This window comes from Solanum lycopersicum, chromosome 12 (assembly GCF_036512215.1).
Source record: "Solanum lycopersicum chromosome 12, SLM_r2.1".
NCBI classification, from domain to species: domain Eukaryota; kingdom Viridiplantae; phylum Streptophyta; class Magnoliopsida; order Solanales; family Solanaceae; genus Solanum; species Solanum lycopersicum.
In genome coordinates, this window is record NC_090811.1 from 21852121 (window position 1) to 21868173 (window position 16053).

The following is a 16053-nucleotide window of genomic DNA, read 5'->3' on the forward strand; positions in this document are numbered from 1 at the left end:
TCTGATACTTATTGTTCTGAACTTCAAATGAATAATCTGAAAGATTTAAGTATCATGTCATATGTTATGTATTAACATTATCATTAAAACACAAAATATAAAAAATTTATATAATATAATCAATAACAAAAAAATTCTAATTCAAGTTCAAAAAATGACATGAAACAGTTTTTAGAGTAACACTCTAAACCCTAAGTAAAATTGTCTTTAAAAAAGACACAAAACATCGAAGGGTGTCTATTCATTGGTACATAATAGCTATTCGACAAGAATTAAATCATCTTGATGCCGTAGAATGAAGCGTCCTTTAAGCCTTAGAGTATCATCTATATCGCTAACATAGTCTGACTTTGCCTTTTCAGTATGTATCTCTATAATATTGTTTCATATCTTGTGCAAAGATAATCAACTCGAATGTTGAATTTTTGTATCAATAATTTACCATAACTACAACAACTCCACACATGATACAAAGATGTCCTCCAGTTGATCATGACTCAAAAATTGTTCATCCCATTAAACATGATATAAACAAAGAAGTACAGTTAAATTAGTAACTTATCATTTATCTTATGTTTGTATCAGATACATTATTCATAAATTTTTGTATCTGATACATACTGAAAAATACATGTTTTGAATGATACACTATTAAACATTATTTTATATCAACAATTTCAGAAAATTACAACTCCACAAAATAATAAACAAAATTAGGATTTAGTGTATCAACTAATTATACTTAAATATTGATACATTATAATATGACACATTATATTTTCATTAATGGATCATTATTTGATTAGCTAACTGAAACACATTCAACAATCAATAGAACAAAATCAACATACTAATAGATTGCACTTAAATACTGATACATCACAATATGAAACATGAATTTGTCGTTTGTGGGTCATTCATGATTTACCAACAAAACAAGTATAAAAATTGATAGTTTTTTTTTCTAAAAAAACACCATATGATATACAAGTTTTATTTAGTATTGATGAACTTTCTGTAGTTTCGACAAACTCACACCTCACCATTTTTGAGAATTTCTTGAATAGAAAAGTTATCAATCTTCGACTATGAATGAACCTTTTGATATGTCCATCTCCTATCGCCCCCCTTTGTTGTTCACACATAATAAAAGTGTTTTTCGTCTCATGGCAAATTTGATATTATATGCTCTATCTCCAACTTCTCAATGTTTACTTTCGCTATTGATGAGTCGTGCAGTTTTTTGATTTGTTTACAACCCAAACAATATCTTCGAATTAAAAAAACACGAGTGTTATTTGAGTTTAATTGTGTAAAAGCAAGACTAAAAGATGGTGCATTTTCAATGTTTCGAAGAAGAAAGAAAAAAAATAAAAAATGAAGGACAAACAAATTTGAACAGATAAACAAGTTACCTATTTCATGTTGAATTAGTTTTGACTAGATAAAGACTTGATTTTGAATTTCAAAAGTAATTGAGAAATTAACTGACAAGAAAATGGAGAGTGATTTATGGAATGAAATGAGGAAGTGATAAATTTTGATTTTTGGAGTTATGAGTTATGTATCCGCCTGATTAGTTTTAGGAGGAAATAAGGGATTTTGAAATTTTTTTAAAATGGCAAGAATTAATGGAAATTATGGAAAAAGATGTCTACATAGGTAATTTTTCATTCACTTTTTGAACACATATTTGATGGGCTATTTGGACGGGTCAGTAAAAAATGAACTTAAATTGCCAGCACTATTAGTGGCTGTCATCTTGGTATTCTTAGTTACTGTTACAACTTTGTATGTGTGATGACAAAATACATGTTAAATTTCCTGTTGGAATAGGAGAAAACGTCTTAGCAATGGAAGTAGGGTATAGTAGCAACACTGTAACAGCAATAGTGTGGCACTCGATGTGTCATGTACCTTTTTGAAGTGTTGGGCATCTTTCTTCAACCTAGCTTTTCAAAACATAGTGCTACGACCAAAGGTGGAAGCTTAATCTTCTGGAAAAACAATTACAGGAATAAATAGGAGAAAAGAAAGTACATATCTATAAACAAACAAATGAGAGGGAATAAATAACAATAGGAAAGGAAGTACACAATTATAATTAAACATAATACACACAATATATAATAATTTAAGGTCTAAGAATATATATTAGACAGCGGCCCCGACTCTATCCAAACAGAACATATTACATGAAGACCGCTACTAACATAAATCAGAATTTTGAATGACACAAATTGAAAAAAGGCCAAGCAAAAAAAGTTTGGAACCATGTTCTTCAACATGTACTCGAAAAATGTCTATAACTTCACAACCTCATATATGATTCATTAGATCAGCAGGCAACCCCACATTAACATGGGAAATTAAAAATGAGTAGGAAAAAGATTTAAAAGATAAAGCGTCAATAAACTCAATCGAAAAGGTAGACAACGTAACCCATATCTATAAAAGAATCAGAACGGAGGAACACATAAATTGATAAAGAAGAGGTAAAGAGGAACAATTGCTAATGATCATGGACCAATAATTGAAAGGTGAACAACTCATCCTGAAAGTCAAGTATCATTAAACATGAAATTGCTACAAGCATTATAAAAAAAGGTTAGTAGTAGAATCAACTATTTCATGTATCCATCTTCAACTTTATTTGAGAATGATAAATGTTAAACGAACTCATTACTATAATTATTGTGAGCGAACTTATGAAATAGGTTTTTAGTGCCTATATGACAAAGTTTAGGGCTAAAACTTTTTTTAAATATTTATTCATGTAAAAACAATATAGAAGCAAAACCAAGAACCACAATACCCCAATTTGTAAAAGTATATCATAATTACAAGACAACCATAAATATAGTAACGATTACATTATAAAGATGAAAAAAAAAACTAAGAACAAAAATTGCGAACTCTCACATTAAAATTTTCAATCGAAGTTGGGTAAATTCAAGATTGCTTACACCAGAGACAAATCAGTACTCTTGATGGTTTACTTGGCCCGAACAGTCATTAGAGGAAGTAGAAAAATGAAAGGTAATAGTCAATTAATCATCAATATAACGTAACAACCTACAACTTATAACTAAGCACCATTTGAAAACTCACAAACTAAGAGAAGAAAAGATGTCAGCGGAAGAATGAGAATAAGAATGTTTCAGAAAAATCACCAGTTGTTACCTTGTCCAGAATTGAAGCTTCAGCAGATGATGAACATTACTTTGCTCGCAGATGAAGGTTGTTGTGAATGCAAGGGATGTTCGTTTCTGCAAATCAAAGTAAACGGATGAATAATCTAAAATGAAGGGTCAAAGAGGGGATGAAAGATAAACTAAAAACGAACGGCGCACGTATGATTGACTCGAAATCAATAAATATCAATACTAATACCAATAACAGAGTCATTTGAAGGACTTATACAAAGGCATTGAGGCTAATCCAGAAGGGTTCTCCTGTGGGAAACTCCCTCTGTACAAACAATCGACAAAAACCGTGAGGTAATTTTAAAGAATTTATAATCAATTACAATTCAAGAACACATATTGTAGTCTAGAATCTGGCAATCTATGAAAATTCAGTTCAACAAACTTGAGGCTTCCGGAACAATGGAAACAAAAGGGAAGGTTAACATATTAGTCCTAAATTTTCTTTGAGTAACCATAACAGAAAAAGAGTTACAAAACAAACTGAAGTAACGGAACCTAAGAGTGGTGAAGGAATTCCAATAATAACTCACTGTTTTGATCCCTTGAAACAACTCACTGAATTTAGTAAATCATTCTAGGAAGCTACACCTACAAACTAACTAATATCCTACCTCTTTTTGGCGGATTTTAACTTATATACGTGACAATGATGATGTAAAAGAGTTACACAATGTTAGTCCATAGAAATTAAACTCTCTTTTTCTCGTGCAGCCTGAAAATTTAATATTGGATGCTTCGATTGACCTCAAGGTTTCTAATTTTGGATAGTGTTCTAACCCACCAAGTCAGGGAAACTATTCTTATACTTTCTATTGCTCTTCACCTTTGGGAAATGAAATCCTCAACTCTTTCTTTACTTTGCGGTTATCAATTTAGTAATGCAGCGGAAGCACAATTATTTGAGCCTTTATTGAATTTGTTAACCAAGGGAACCTATGTGTCTTTATAGTCCTCCATTGATCCTGAAGTTGATCCGTGGTCTCAAACCATTCAAACCACAAAAAACTTACTCACATGCCCCTCTCTGTGGCTGTTTTTAATATGTGGTGGCGGGGATTTGAAAAGATGATAGAAGTGATGTTCTTTTTTTTTTAATCATAAAGAAAGCAATTGTGATACACTTGAAAATTAATAAGATCAAGTATTATAATTGTTCAACAAAAATTTAGTTGATCGTTTCACATATATTAAAAATAATTTTAAAGCAGTTTTTAACTTGGGAATGATGCTCATGTAAAGGCTGCAGATGATTATATATGCAATATTTTTGAGTTTTTCCATGGTGTCGATGATATGAAGTATTTTACTGCTCAATGATTTTATAGAGTCAAGAGCCAAGGATATTGTGATTAAAGATCATGACCAATTTATCGACAACAAGTGTGCACTCTTATCAGAAATTAAGGCTGACAACCCTTATTGCCTTGTAAAGAAAAACAAGATTATTTCAATACCCTCAAATGTAAGCAGTTCAAGAAAAGTTTCAGATCAAATATCACTATTACTATGACATCAAGTATTTAGTCTCATTCTTGTCATTTATTAGCTTACCATAAGATGTTTCAAGTCCTGATAATGAATCAAATTCTATCATATCAAGTGACAATGATGTTATGGATGTCAATGAACTGAAGGGAGAAAAGAAGCTCTTGGATCTCTATTCTGGTTTAGTGAAATGTCTACTGGGTTGTGTCTGGATGCTGATGTTTACGGTGTTCAACTTTTAACTAAATGGATTGTTGACCTAAATCGATATGCTTGAGACAGCTTAAAAGTGAATCACACGAAACTGAGGTAAGGAGTGAATCAGCTGAAAATTTGTTATTGCATTTGAAGGAGTGCGAGCAGTTTTGTGCATCCTGCTCTTTATTGAAAAGCAATACCCAACACACCCTTTGCTAAAAGTAGGAGATAAGGATGTGGAAGATGAGATGCTGGTACATATGATGATGGAGATTTGGCGGTAATGAATGACAAATTTTTCAGGTAGAAGATATTTTAAAAGTTCTCTATGGAGGCCTAGTGGAAATAAAGAAGTCAATCATTTACTTTAAGGTATGTTGGAATGGTTATGGCCCGAATTGAAGTCACTTAGGACGATAAAAGACTTAGATTATTACCTCCGTAAAATAAAATTTTTTGTAACCAAGGGCTTCAAAACAACTGTTTAGCTTTGGAAGCAAACAACATATGCGAAGACCCTCCTTGCCAAGGCAGGGCATAATGAATTTATTCGTTTTAAGAACTTAGCAAATCCATTGCAAAGAATCAAAAAATAAATAACTTGAAGTATTCATGAGTTAGCTTTTGAAGTTGAGTTAGACTCATGTGTCATATCTTACATAGGATTAGAGCCAGACTCATCCCAATTTGTATTTCACCAATGTTGAGCCCCCATTTAGAAGGATCAGATTATGTTGAACCGAATCGTTACGCATGCAGCAATTTCAGTTTTATGAAAACATTACCCATGCAGCGATTTCAAATTTATTCAAAAGAAAAAAATAATTGTTGACAAAATCGATGCTTTATCAACGATTTTAGTCGAATCTTTTAATGCCACAAACGATGTTAATTTTGTTTGAAATACATCGCTTCCTCATGGGCCCCAACATTGGTGAACAACAAACTAGAATGGGTTTGGCTATGATTCTACGTAAAGATATGACACATCTCCAAAAGTTAGCTCATCAATACTTCAAGTTATTTATTTTTTGAATCTTATAATGAATTTGCTATGTTTCTAAAACGATTAAATTCACTTATGCCCTGGCAAGGAGATTCCTCACATATGACGTCTACTTCCAAGTTAATCGCAAAATAGTTGCTTTGAAACTCTTGGTTACAAAATCTTTTATTTTTTGGAGGCAATTAATCTAAAGTTTTTCATCGTCTTAACTGATTTCATCGGGGTCATAATCCTTCCAACGTACCTTAAGTAAATCATTGACTTCTTTATTTTCACTAGTCCTCCATAACAAACATTAAAAATCTCTTCCACCTCAAAAATTTGTTATTCGTTACATCCAGATTCTCATCATCATATAAACCATCATCTTCATCTTCCACATCCTCATCTCCTACTTCTAGCAAAGCGTGTACTGGGATATTGCTTTTCAACAAGGAGCAGGATGCACAAAGCTGCTATCACTCTTTCAAAAGCAATAACAAATCTTCAGTTGATTCATTTCTTACCTCATTCTAGGTGGTTTACTTTTAAGCTATCACAAGCATATCGATTTAGGTCAACAATCCATTTATTTAAAAGTTGAAAACTGTAAACATTAGCATCCAGACACAGCCTAGTAGACATTTCACTAAACAAAAATAGAGATCCGAGAGCTTCTTTTCTCGCTTTAGTTCATTGACCTCCATAACACCATTGTCACTTGATTTGATAGAATCTGATTCATTATCAGGACTTGAAACTTCTTATGGTAAGCTAATAAATGACGAGAATGGGACCAAATAATTGACGGCATAATAATAGTCAAATTCTGATCTCAAACTTTTCTTGTTTACCTTATACAATGATCTTGTGTTTTTTATTAGGGTGTGTTTTGGTATGAAGGAAAATATTTTCCACGGAAAATGTTTTCCTAAAAAATGTTTTCCTCGAAAATAAGTAGATTTATTCATTTTCCCATGTTTGGTTGGTGAATAGAAAATATTTTAATGTTTGATTTTTGAATGAAAAATATTTTTGAGAAATATCTTTTATTTTTTACTTGAGTAGAAAATAATTTTTGAAATTAAAAATATTTTTTTAAAAACAAACTTAAAGGAGTGGGCTGGGTGGGTCGAGGGTAGGGGTGAAAAAATGAATTTTTGAAGTTGAAAATATTTGTAAAAACAAACTTCAATTATTCTTTTGGGATAGGGGGTTCGAGGGTAGGGGTGAAAAAATGAATTGAAGTTGAAATTATTTTTTTAAAAATAAACTTAAGTTCTTTTTAGGGGTAGAGGGGCTGGTAGGGGTTGGGGTTGGGGGCTGGTAATGTGGGTGGATGGCTGGTAGGAGTGGGTTGGTCGGTCGGTGGGGGCAGGTAGAGGTTGGGTGGGTTGGGGGCTGGTAGGGTGGGGTAGGTAGGGGAGGTTGGAAAACAGTTTTTGAACCTGTGTTCCTTATATTTTGAAGGGCAGTCATTTTCCTTAAGTTGAGATAAATGAGTTTATATAGAAAATATTTTCCAAAACATTTGACCCAATCAAACATGAGAAAATTGAAAAACATTATACATACTAGTGTTGAGGAAAGCGAGCGCTTTCATCGCTTAAAGCGATGAAGCAAAGCGATGCGAGCCTTCTACGCTTCACAGACTAGAATGAGTATGTGACAGCTTCATCGCTTAAAGCGAGCACTTCATCGCTTAAAGCGTGAAGTGGGCCTTTATCGTTTTTTTCCGCTTCATGCTTCCCTGAACACTACATTATACCAAACACACCCTTGATCTAGCTCACTATTAATACTTTCACAAGTTTTTGCCATTTGAAACTACATCATGTCATCAACAAAGCTATGGTAATGATAAGTATCCCTTCATTCTTAATCAGAAGCTTCGGGTCCTATTTACAGAATTAATTCATTTTCTAGCTAGAGGACTATGTCATTCCGCTAGCATAGTTGAACGTTTTGTATTTCCAAATTTGATGTGCAGTGGATGGAAAACACATGTGGATTATTTTTAATAATAATCTAGAGTATAATAAGATACATAATATTTAACCACGATCAAGTAATTTATATGAAAACACATATTTTAAGGTTAATTCATTTGACAAAAATATTAGATTGCCTTTCCATCCAATGTACTCACTGATATTCAATTCAAACATTTTCGAGGTGCTTAAGATTCTGTGGAAGATACTTCACACATCAAGCTTAGCATTGTGTGGCCATTGCATTCGAGCACTAGAAAACTAGAAATTTGACTTCAATTAAGAAGTGAAATGATGAATTCCACTAAAATCCATTGACGAAAAATAAGTAAACTAAGCAAAAACAGACAGAATATATACAAGAAAACTTGACATGAAAATGAATTAAAGTAATAATTAACATTCAACAAATGAAAAGCAGCAAAGAGATGAACGAAAATTAATAAAAACGCAATACTTACTGGACTCTCAACTATTAAACAAATGCAAATTCAATAATTATTATATTGTTATACAAAGCAAAAAAAAAAGTATATACGACTATTTTGAAGATCACAAGCGTAAAAAGTAATCCGAATCAATGTCTCCATCAGATGCCCATATCTGGTGTTGCCCCACAGCAGTACTAATAAAGGCATTTCCACAACAGTACTAAATAAAATTCTAAAACTGCCTAGTTATAGGAGTTATAACATACTCATAAAAAGGAACATTATATTACTCACATTGTTTATGTGGTGAGGCAGCTGAGACAATGGTTACTTTGTTTTTGCATTGTAGACTCACTAACCAACTATGGAAGATTTTCATTAATCTCAGAGGCATACAATGGACAATGCCTAGCGAGATTGTTGACACTCTATCTAGGTGGGAAGAAGATGGGAAGGGAGCAAAAAACAGGAGCTACTGGAGAACCACACCATCTTGTATATGGTGGACCATCTAGAAGGAGAGAAATGTTAGGTGTTTCGAAGACAAGAGTAGAACAATAGAGAAAATCAAAACAAATTGTATTTTGCTTGTGTTTTTGGTGTACAAGGAACTCCCCTATAGATGCAGAAAATATCCTAGATGTGTTAGAATCATGCTAGGATTGGGGGTCCTTTGATATATTGCTATACTTTGACTTGTTGTAAAGGGGTTTAGCACTACCTAAGTGCTGAGTTTTATGATACAAATGTTACTTGTACAAAAAAAAAATAGTATCAATTGTCTCATTACTATATCATTCATAACTCATCCTTGAAGACCCACATGAAATTTTCAATTAAATTGAAGATCACTACAAATAAAAGGGATCCTAACCCAAAATAATTAAGCTCACAAGAAATGGCTGCAAGAAATCAAATGAAGAATTAGAAAAAAAACAGTAAGGACACATAGCTTTAGTTGCATAGTATAGCATTTAACAGAAAATGCTATACGAGGAAAAAAATAGGGTGCCCATTTCCTGTGCTTCGGGAAAATTACGAAGCCTGTAGACCACAGCCAACACCTTCAACGTCAAATTTCATCATTATGAATAAGAATGAAACTAAGAACCCTCTTATCTCATTTTACAGCCCATGGCTTCATAGGGAAGTTTGATGACACCTAGATTATCCTCACTATCACCTCTAAATATTGTACAGGGTTAAACCAACAAAATAATTTGATACCATGGGCTGCCCATTTTTTCCCTGATATCTCACCAAAATATACTAGCATGTACATCAAATGAAGTTTGTACCATCACCTCATCTAAGCAACTAATAAATTTTCCCTCTGAAAGATGTCAAAACTACCTCTATAGTTCGGAAAGAATCAAGGCCAACTAAAACACACTTTGCATTTCTATTTTTTTCGTACGTAAAATATTTGCAAGAAGTACCAAAATGGTTCAAAATAGATTACAGGGCATAAATTGCACCTTGCACTCCAAACATATTAAATCTTTTCCCCTGATAAGAAAAAAAGACATACTTCTTCCTCCTATCAAGAGTACTACTATAACAGCAAAAATACAAATTCTTTTTTCGAAACTAGTAACTTTTTCTATATATGTTAGAATCCGAATCTTACAAGAGTTGTAGCAGCGCCATATTTACGAAGTACTACCTACATCTATGATTCTATGATCTTGTGTCTATAATGAGTCTAAAACATCAATGATAGAGACAGGATCATTTAAAAGTAACTGATTACACCAAAAACTCAGTGGCAAGATGCAATTAAGCTTTAATCTGGTGCATACTGCTCTCTATGCTCTTAAAACACCAAGAATTTCTCTCCTTCCATATTGTCCACCAAAAAAACAAATTCCTAATATATATGTTTTTAACTCAAGGTATCTGCAGGTTGCAGGCTGCAGCCATTTCCCCTCAAAGCACTTTCAAAAACAATAAATGAATACTACTTCGTACTAAAGGATCAGAACAGAGCTGATTATCCTATCTTAAGGCACAACAGTAAATGGTGTTAAGTAACTTCCCAACAGGAACCATGTTCTAAGTGTCAGACCTTCAACAAAATAGATAAAGACATTACAATTCTAGACTTGAATGCCTGAAGTCTGATAACCAATGGCCTCAGGAGCATTGATGCCCATGTTTGGGTCAAATAAGCTGTTTGTTTCAACTGCAGAACTGAAATGGCACACTCCCTGACAACATTAGTGCTGAGAATGGCGAACTTTGGGCAAGATTGTTATTAGGAACAACAGGAAACAAGGGATGAGATACAGGAACTGGTGGGGCCGGGAGAGCCCGGGAGGAGAAACAAGTGTTGGTGGAGCAGCGGCTGGCATTGGAGGCCTCATATTTTGCACAAGAAAAAATGGTTGTGGTTGGACCATCAGTGCAAGAGGTGGAACCAAGACAACAGGATATTGTGAATACCAAGAAAGATGGTGACGGGGAACTGACCAACCAACAGGAGGCATAGGCAACGCGGGATTATATATACACCAAAAAGACGGGGTCCATGTAAGAATTTATACACCAATTAGAGCTAGTGATTAGAAGTCTAAAGCTGCTAATAAATTCAACGCATGCCCAAAAAACAACAAAATATAGACGAGAAGGTTGACAACAACTAAATGCAAAGGCTAAAATTTTCCCTAACATCCTCTTATTTTAATGATGGCAGTATCTTTTCCAAGTTGCATGCTACTTGCCTAATCCACCAAGTAGTTCAGTAACATCCATAAGTGTAGGTGTTACCATACCGGTGAGTCGGTAACCCTGAGTCAACAAGAGTTGCAAAATATGGATTCATACTAAGCGTTGTAACAGGGATTCGAACATGAAATCTCCAGACTGTTGCTCCTATTCCTCAACAACCCAACTATCCTACGGATACAATTTTTTGCATTACCTATAGGCCAGAACACTATGCCAAACCATTACTATAACAAAGTTGGAACTGGGATTTTCTGATCATTACGATAATAATGAGCTCGAATCCTTCTTTTAAGGATGGTAATAATTAATCTATATATTCACAATAGGTATACTACATCCAAATATGTAGTTCCCCGTCATAAGTGTTACAAAACTTACACCTTGAACCCCCAGCAGCACTAACTTTTTACAAGTAATCTAAAACATTAAAAAATATCTACATTATTTTGCTTGTTTGACCTTAATGAGATTCAATCCTTATCTCATATATTCATTATTTTGCTTGTTTTATCAAGTAATACTATTCCTAAGTCCTAACATAGGAAGTCTTTCAGAAGAAAGTGTTGGTAATCCTAGAATTGAGAAATTGCCATTAGCAAGATGCAAGGTTGAAAATCTTTAAAACAAGCATCCTACAGGGTTCTACAGAGGTGGAGATGCACAAGAGCCCATAATGAATCAGAGACTTAAAACCAATAGCATGGAGTTATTAATATACAAGCACCAGATTTCCCTTCGGAGCCATGAGGACATCCGACAAAAATGAGATCGATGATTCAAGCTCTAGGCTTTGCTAAATTGAAGCAAAACCAGGAACATCGGTAGCATTATTTCAAATTTTCAAAAACCCTGATTTAAGTTTATAAAACCAAGTTAAGAAAATATTCTTCTATGATAGCCAAAGAAATCTCTAAGGACCAGTCACACATGGTTCAAAACTTGATGGATAATGAGGCTCCTCTCTATGTCGAGGAAACATTCTTTGCCACAAGAATAGCAATTCAATAGTACTAGTACAATGGTATAACAAGAAAGAAGTGAAAGCAAAGGTTACATATTTTCTTGCTACAATTCAGCAACCATATGGCTCATCCATGAATTCAAAGAGGTAAAATTTAAGCACATCACGCACTGTTCTTACCTTCCTCTCCATAGTGAGCTTCTAACAAATCACTTGGGATTCCTTGCATTCCATATACTTCAATATCAGTAGACCGAAGGTTTGGCATTTGGTACCCTGTAATAGCCAAATATGATAGCTTAATGCATTTATTGCCAAAAAACAGATAAAAATGCAACAAAAAGAAAGTACCATGAGACATTATCAGCATATTGGATCCCATCCTACAAATGATTCCTTGGTAATTAGAGCAGGCAAGAAATTTTGGCAAGAAGCTTTAGGAATTTTGTTGTGTGGTAAGTGGGTCAGAAAAACAAGGTCAAATTTGCTTTAAAGTTTAAACATCAGAAGTACCCATCTACAACATCAACTGCAATTGTCTCCATCCCAAAATAGTTAGGGTCTGTATATGGATCCCTAACATCTATTCTGCTCCATAGGACCTGTTTTATTGCAATACTCAGTAATTTCACTTGGTATCTATATACAGATCATTTGCTTCCATTGTTTTCTATTCTACCCAAATAAGTATTACATACACAATTCTTTTAGTTGCATCAACAGGTAAGTGTGCTCTTCTACCATAACATTTTAACTTCTAAGATGGAGTAAATGACCTCTTTCCGCAGCTGTACATTAGGCAAATTCTATAGAAATGAAATATTTCAAGCATAGGCATATTATATCTATATAGTTTTGGGAAGATGTTGCCCTACATTATAAATCAAAAACCTGAACTATTTTAGATGATCCTTTTTTTTGTGAAATAATTTTCTTAATGAGAGGGAACACCCAATGCACAAAATATTGATCAAGGGACAACATTTTTTATAAAGATGTATCAAGGTATTCATAACAAGAGAACCTAAAATAACACATTTTTTTCTAGCTTTAAAGTTAGTAGGCATGAATTACTTAGAGGTTACATAACAAATTTTAATTTTCTGCATCAGTAACATTATGACTACTTGAAAATAACCATATCATTCTCTAGTATGACCGAATTCTCGAGCTACTTTTAATTCTTTTGTGTCCCAAAATATTCTCATCAACTAAACTATGTTCTTAAACAGCCTTCAAGGTATCTGCTCAAAGTAGTACATCCACTCACTATGACACGCACACCCAATGAGCTCCGTGTCCCCCAATTTCATGGCTTCAACATTTTGTTCCCTTCTGTGGAAGATGGAAACATGTCCACAACAGCACCAACAAAACATACGAAAACCACTCTCAATGCTAAAGTACAAGAAATATATCAACGCACATGGCTAAAAAGGGCAAATTTAAGAATATATCTAGAGAATTCTCAGCAAAAAGAACTTACTTACTGGCTGACGGTTTCTTTGTGAACCTGGAGAACGTGAATGGCTATGCCGCCAGCAGTAGAATGCTTCTTATGGCAAACACAGCATTTGAAGTGTTCAGCCTTTTGATGGTGAACCAAAATCTTCTCATCGTCGAACTCCCTGTCACGGTAGTAGCACCATACTTTATCGGATGATCTCTTCTTCCTCTTCCCCATTTAGCCCTACAGAAAACCCAAAGTGCTCCTCGCTCTAGAAATTGAATCAAATCGGAATAAATTTAATGCGTGCTAATCCGGTAGGGTTCCGAAATCTATTTGGGATTGAACATTAGGTTTTTTCTCTATGCCAGACTGTTAGGCTTGTTTGTTAAGCAGGAATTAATAAGGTAAACATTAGTAACGAAGGGTTTATTTTATCAAGGTTTTGGTTCATTATTTTAAATTTAATTTGTGTTTGAATTAAAACTTTTTTAAAAATAACTTAATTACATCTTTAAATTGTTATGTAATTGGGTTAAGGTTAGTAATCCTCGGAAAATGGTTTTTATGGCCTCCTATGTGACTATGAGAAAAATAATTTTGTTGTCATTTTTCTAATTTTCTATTTGAATTATTTGAGAATATATAATTTTCATCCTGATAAAATTGACCACTCACAAATTGTCAATTTTCAATTTAAAAAAAAGATAAACTAACTATTTTTAAAATTAAAAAGACGGTAAACAATGATAAAATTAAATAAATCATCTACATTTACACATAAAAATTGCAAGTAATAGTTTTAATATGTATGTAATTTTTTAAATTGTTCAAAATACAAATAGTTAGTGATATATTTGTCTTTTAATTAGTCAGTGTTAAATAACTCACATTTTAAATTTGTATCAATTTGTATTAGATATATTTCGTAAGAACCAACTCTCACTAAATAATTTGTAAGTTAATTTATTTAAATAAATTTACTAGTACAAATTAAAACAAAAATTCAAGAAAAAGAAAAAAAAATTAAAATGATTTTGAGGGATATTTTTATTTTTATATAAACTTATCTCATGGTATTATATATCCTATGTATTACTAATACCTCCAAATGGAAGGTATTAGTAATACATCATAGGTTTAAGTTATTCACGACCCGTTAAAATTATCCGCATAATTTACTTAGATACCTGAATCATGACTTGTATCTATTGAACACACCTAAAATTGTTCAAGACATGTATCTATAAAACACAAAATGTTGAGGTGTCGAACTAAGTGTATTTCATTAGCTGCGCGTGAATGCATTATTCTTTATTTTTTGAAAATAAATTTGTACTTATTTTCTTGACACTTGGCATGCATTAACTAAATAAATGAAAAAATTAATTTAATTACATTAATCTTTTGATAAAATAACCCCACTTCACACCCATGTACCAGTCCTTTTCTTCTTCAACCCCCAATTTTAAAGACTTAAAATTTCTCCGCCTTTTGTTTTGGTTGTTCCTTTTTCTTTCTTTACGTTTTTTTGTCATAGACAAACAATCGAACTTGCAAGAAGAGAGAAAAAATCGACCACTGGAGTCATCGACATTTATGTATCTCTATTTTCATAACTTCGATGGAGCAATCATCACCATTCCTTAAACTTATTGAAAATAATATAAATTTTTTTGATATACTTCTGATTTCTCTTCATTGTCGATATTGAAATAATTTATCGACGTAAATTATTTTATAACAAAAATCTCAATAATCACCTTAGGAATGGAATATAAGAATTAACAGGAGAAGAAAAGGAAAGAAGAAAGGTTTAAGTGGGTGTATTCTAAATGGGGTAAGGTAAATACTTTCTTTTTTTGTTATTGCCAGAGGAATCGATAGTTGAATAGTGGTGACGGAAATCACAGGAAAGAAGATGAAGAAGAAAGGGTAATAGGTTTGATGAGGTGGGGTGGGGGAGAGAAATTTTCTTTTTTATTATTTTTATCAATTTAATTTTCTAGCTTATCAAAGGGTAAAAAATATTTTTGTTTTCAAAATTAAAATTTTGGGCCCATGTGCCACATGTCGTAAAAATTTTATTCGTGATTTTGTCAATATAATGTGTTTAAATTACGCGCACAATATTTTTAAAGCTAATTGTGATTTGATGTACAATAAACAAATATTTGTAAATATTAAAGTTAATAGGTAAAGGTCTTAGTTGAGGTGTCTAAGTGAGTTATGCGGATAACTTTAAAATGACTTAAGCCTACATCATATAATACCATGTACGATGTATAACTAATCCATGAATTAATTATACATAGGCTGAAATTCTCACCAAACATAGTACTAAATAATATCATACATACTACATGGACGGCCTACCAAACACCCCCTTAGGATTTATGAGAAAAACAAGGTACGGAGGGAGTCGATTCCTAATAATAAAAGTTTATAGGTAGACTTAAGTATTTTATTGGCAAATATCATCGCTACTCCGCCTACTTATATGGAGTATTTTTTTAAGCTTATACGATGAGTTTATTATTTTATTCTTATTAATTGATAGGGACCAAATATATTTACTTATTATATTTATCAAATACATTAACTCAATATTGATAA

General features: G+C 32.9%; 1 long non-coding RNA gene across 4 annotated transcripts; it reads right to left on the minus strand.

The window, feature by feature from the left end:
- Nucleotides 1-832: 832 nt before the first annotated feature.
- LOC112940423 (uncharacterized) lies at nt 833-13846 on the minus strand. 4 transcript variants are annotated; one of them, XR_011213407.1, is made up of 6 exons: nt 13477-13846; nt 12171-12266; nt 3394-3471; nt 3184-3269; nt 1918-1997; nt 833-1270 (listed from the first exon to the last, which is right to left on the minus strand). It is a non-coding gene; the product is annotated as an uncharacterized lncRNA (long non-coding RNA). The 4 variants fall into 4 exon arrangements; XR_011213406.1 differs by lacking the exon at nt 833-1270 and adding an exon at nt 1715-1824; XR_011213405.1 differs by lacking the exon at nt 3394-3471 and having other exon boundaries at nt 13477-13841.
- Between the last annotated feature and the right edge of the window lie 2207 nt (nt 13847-16053).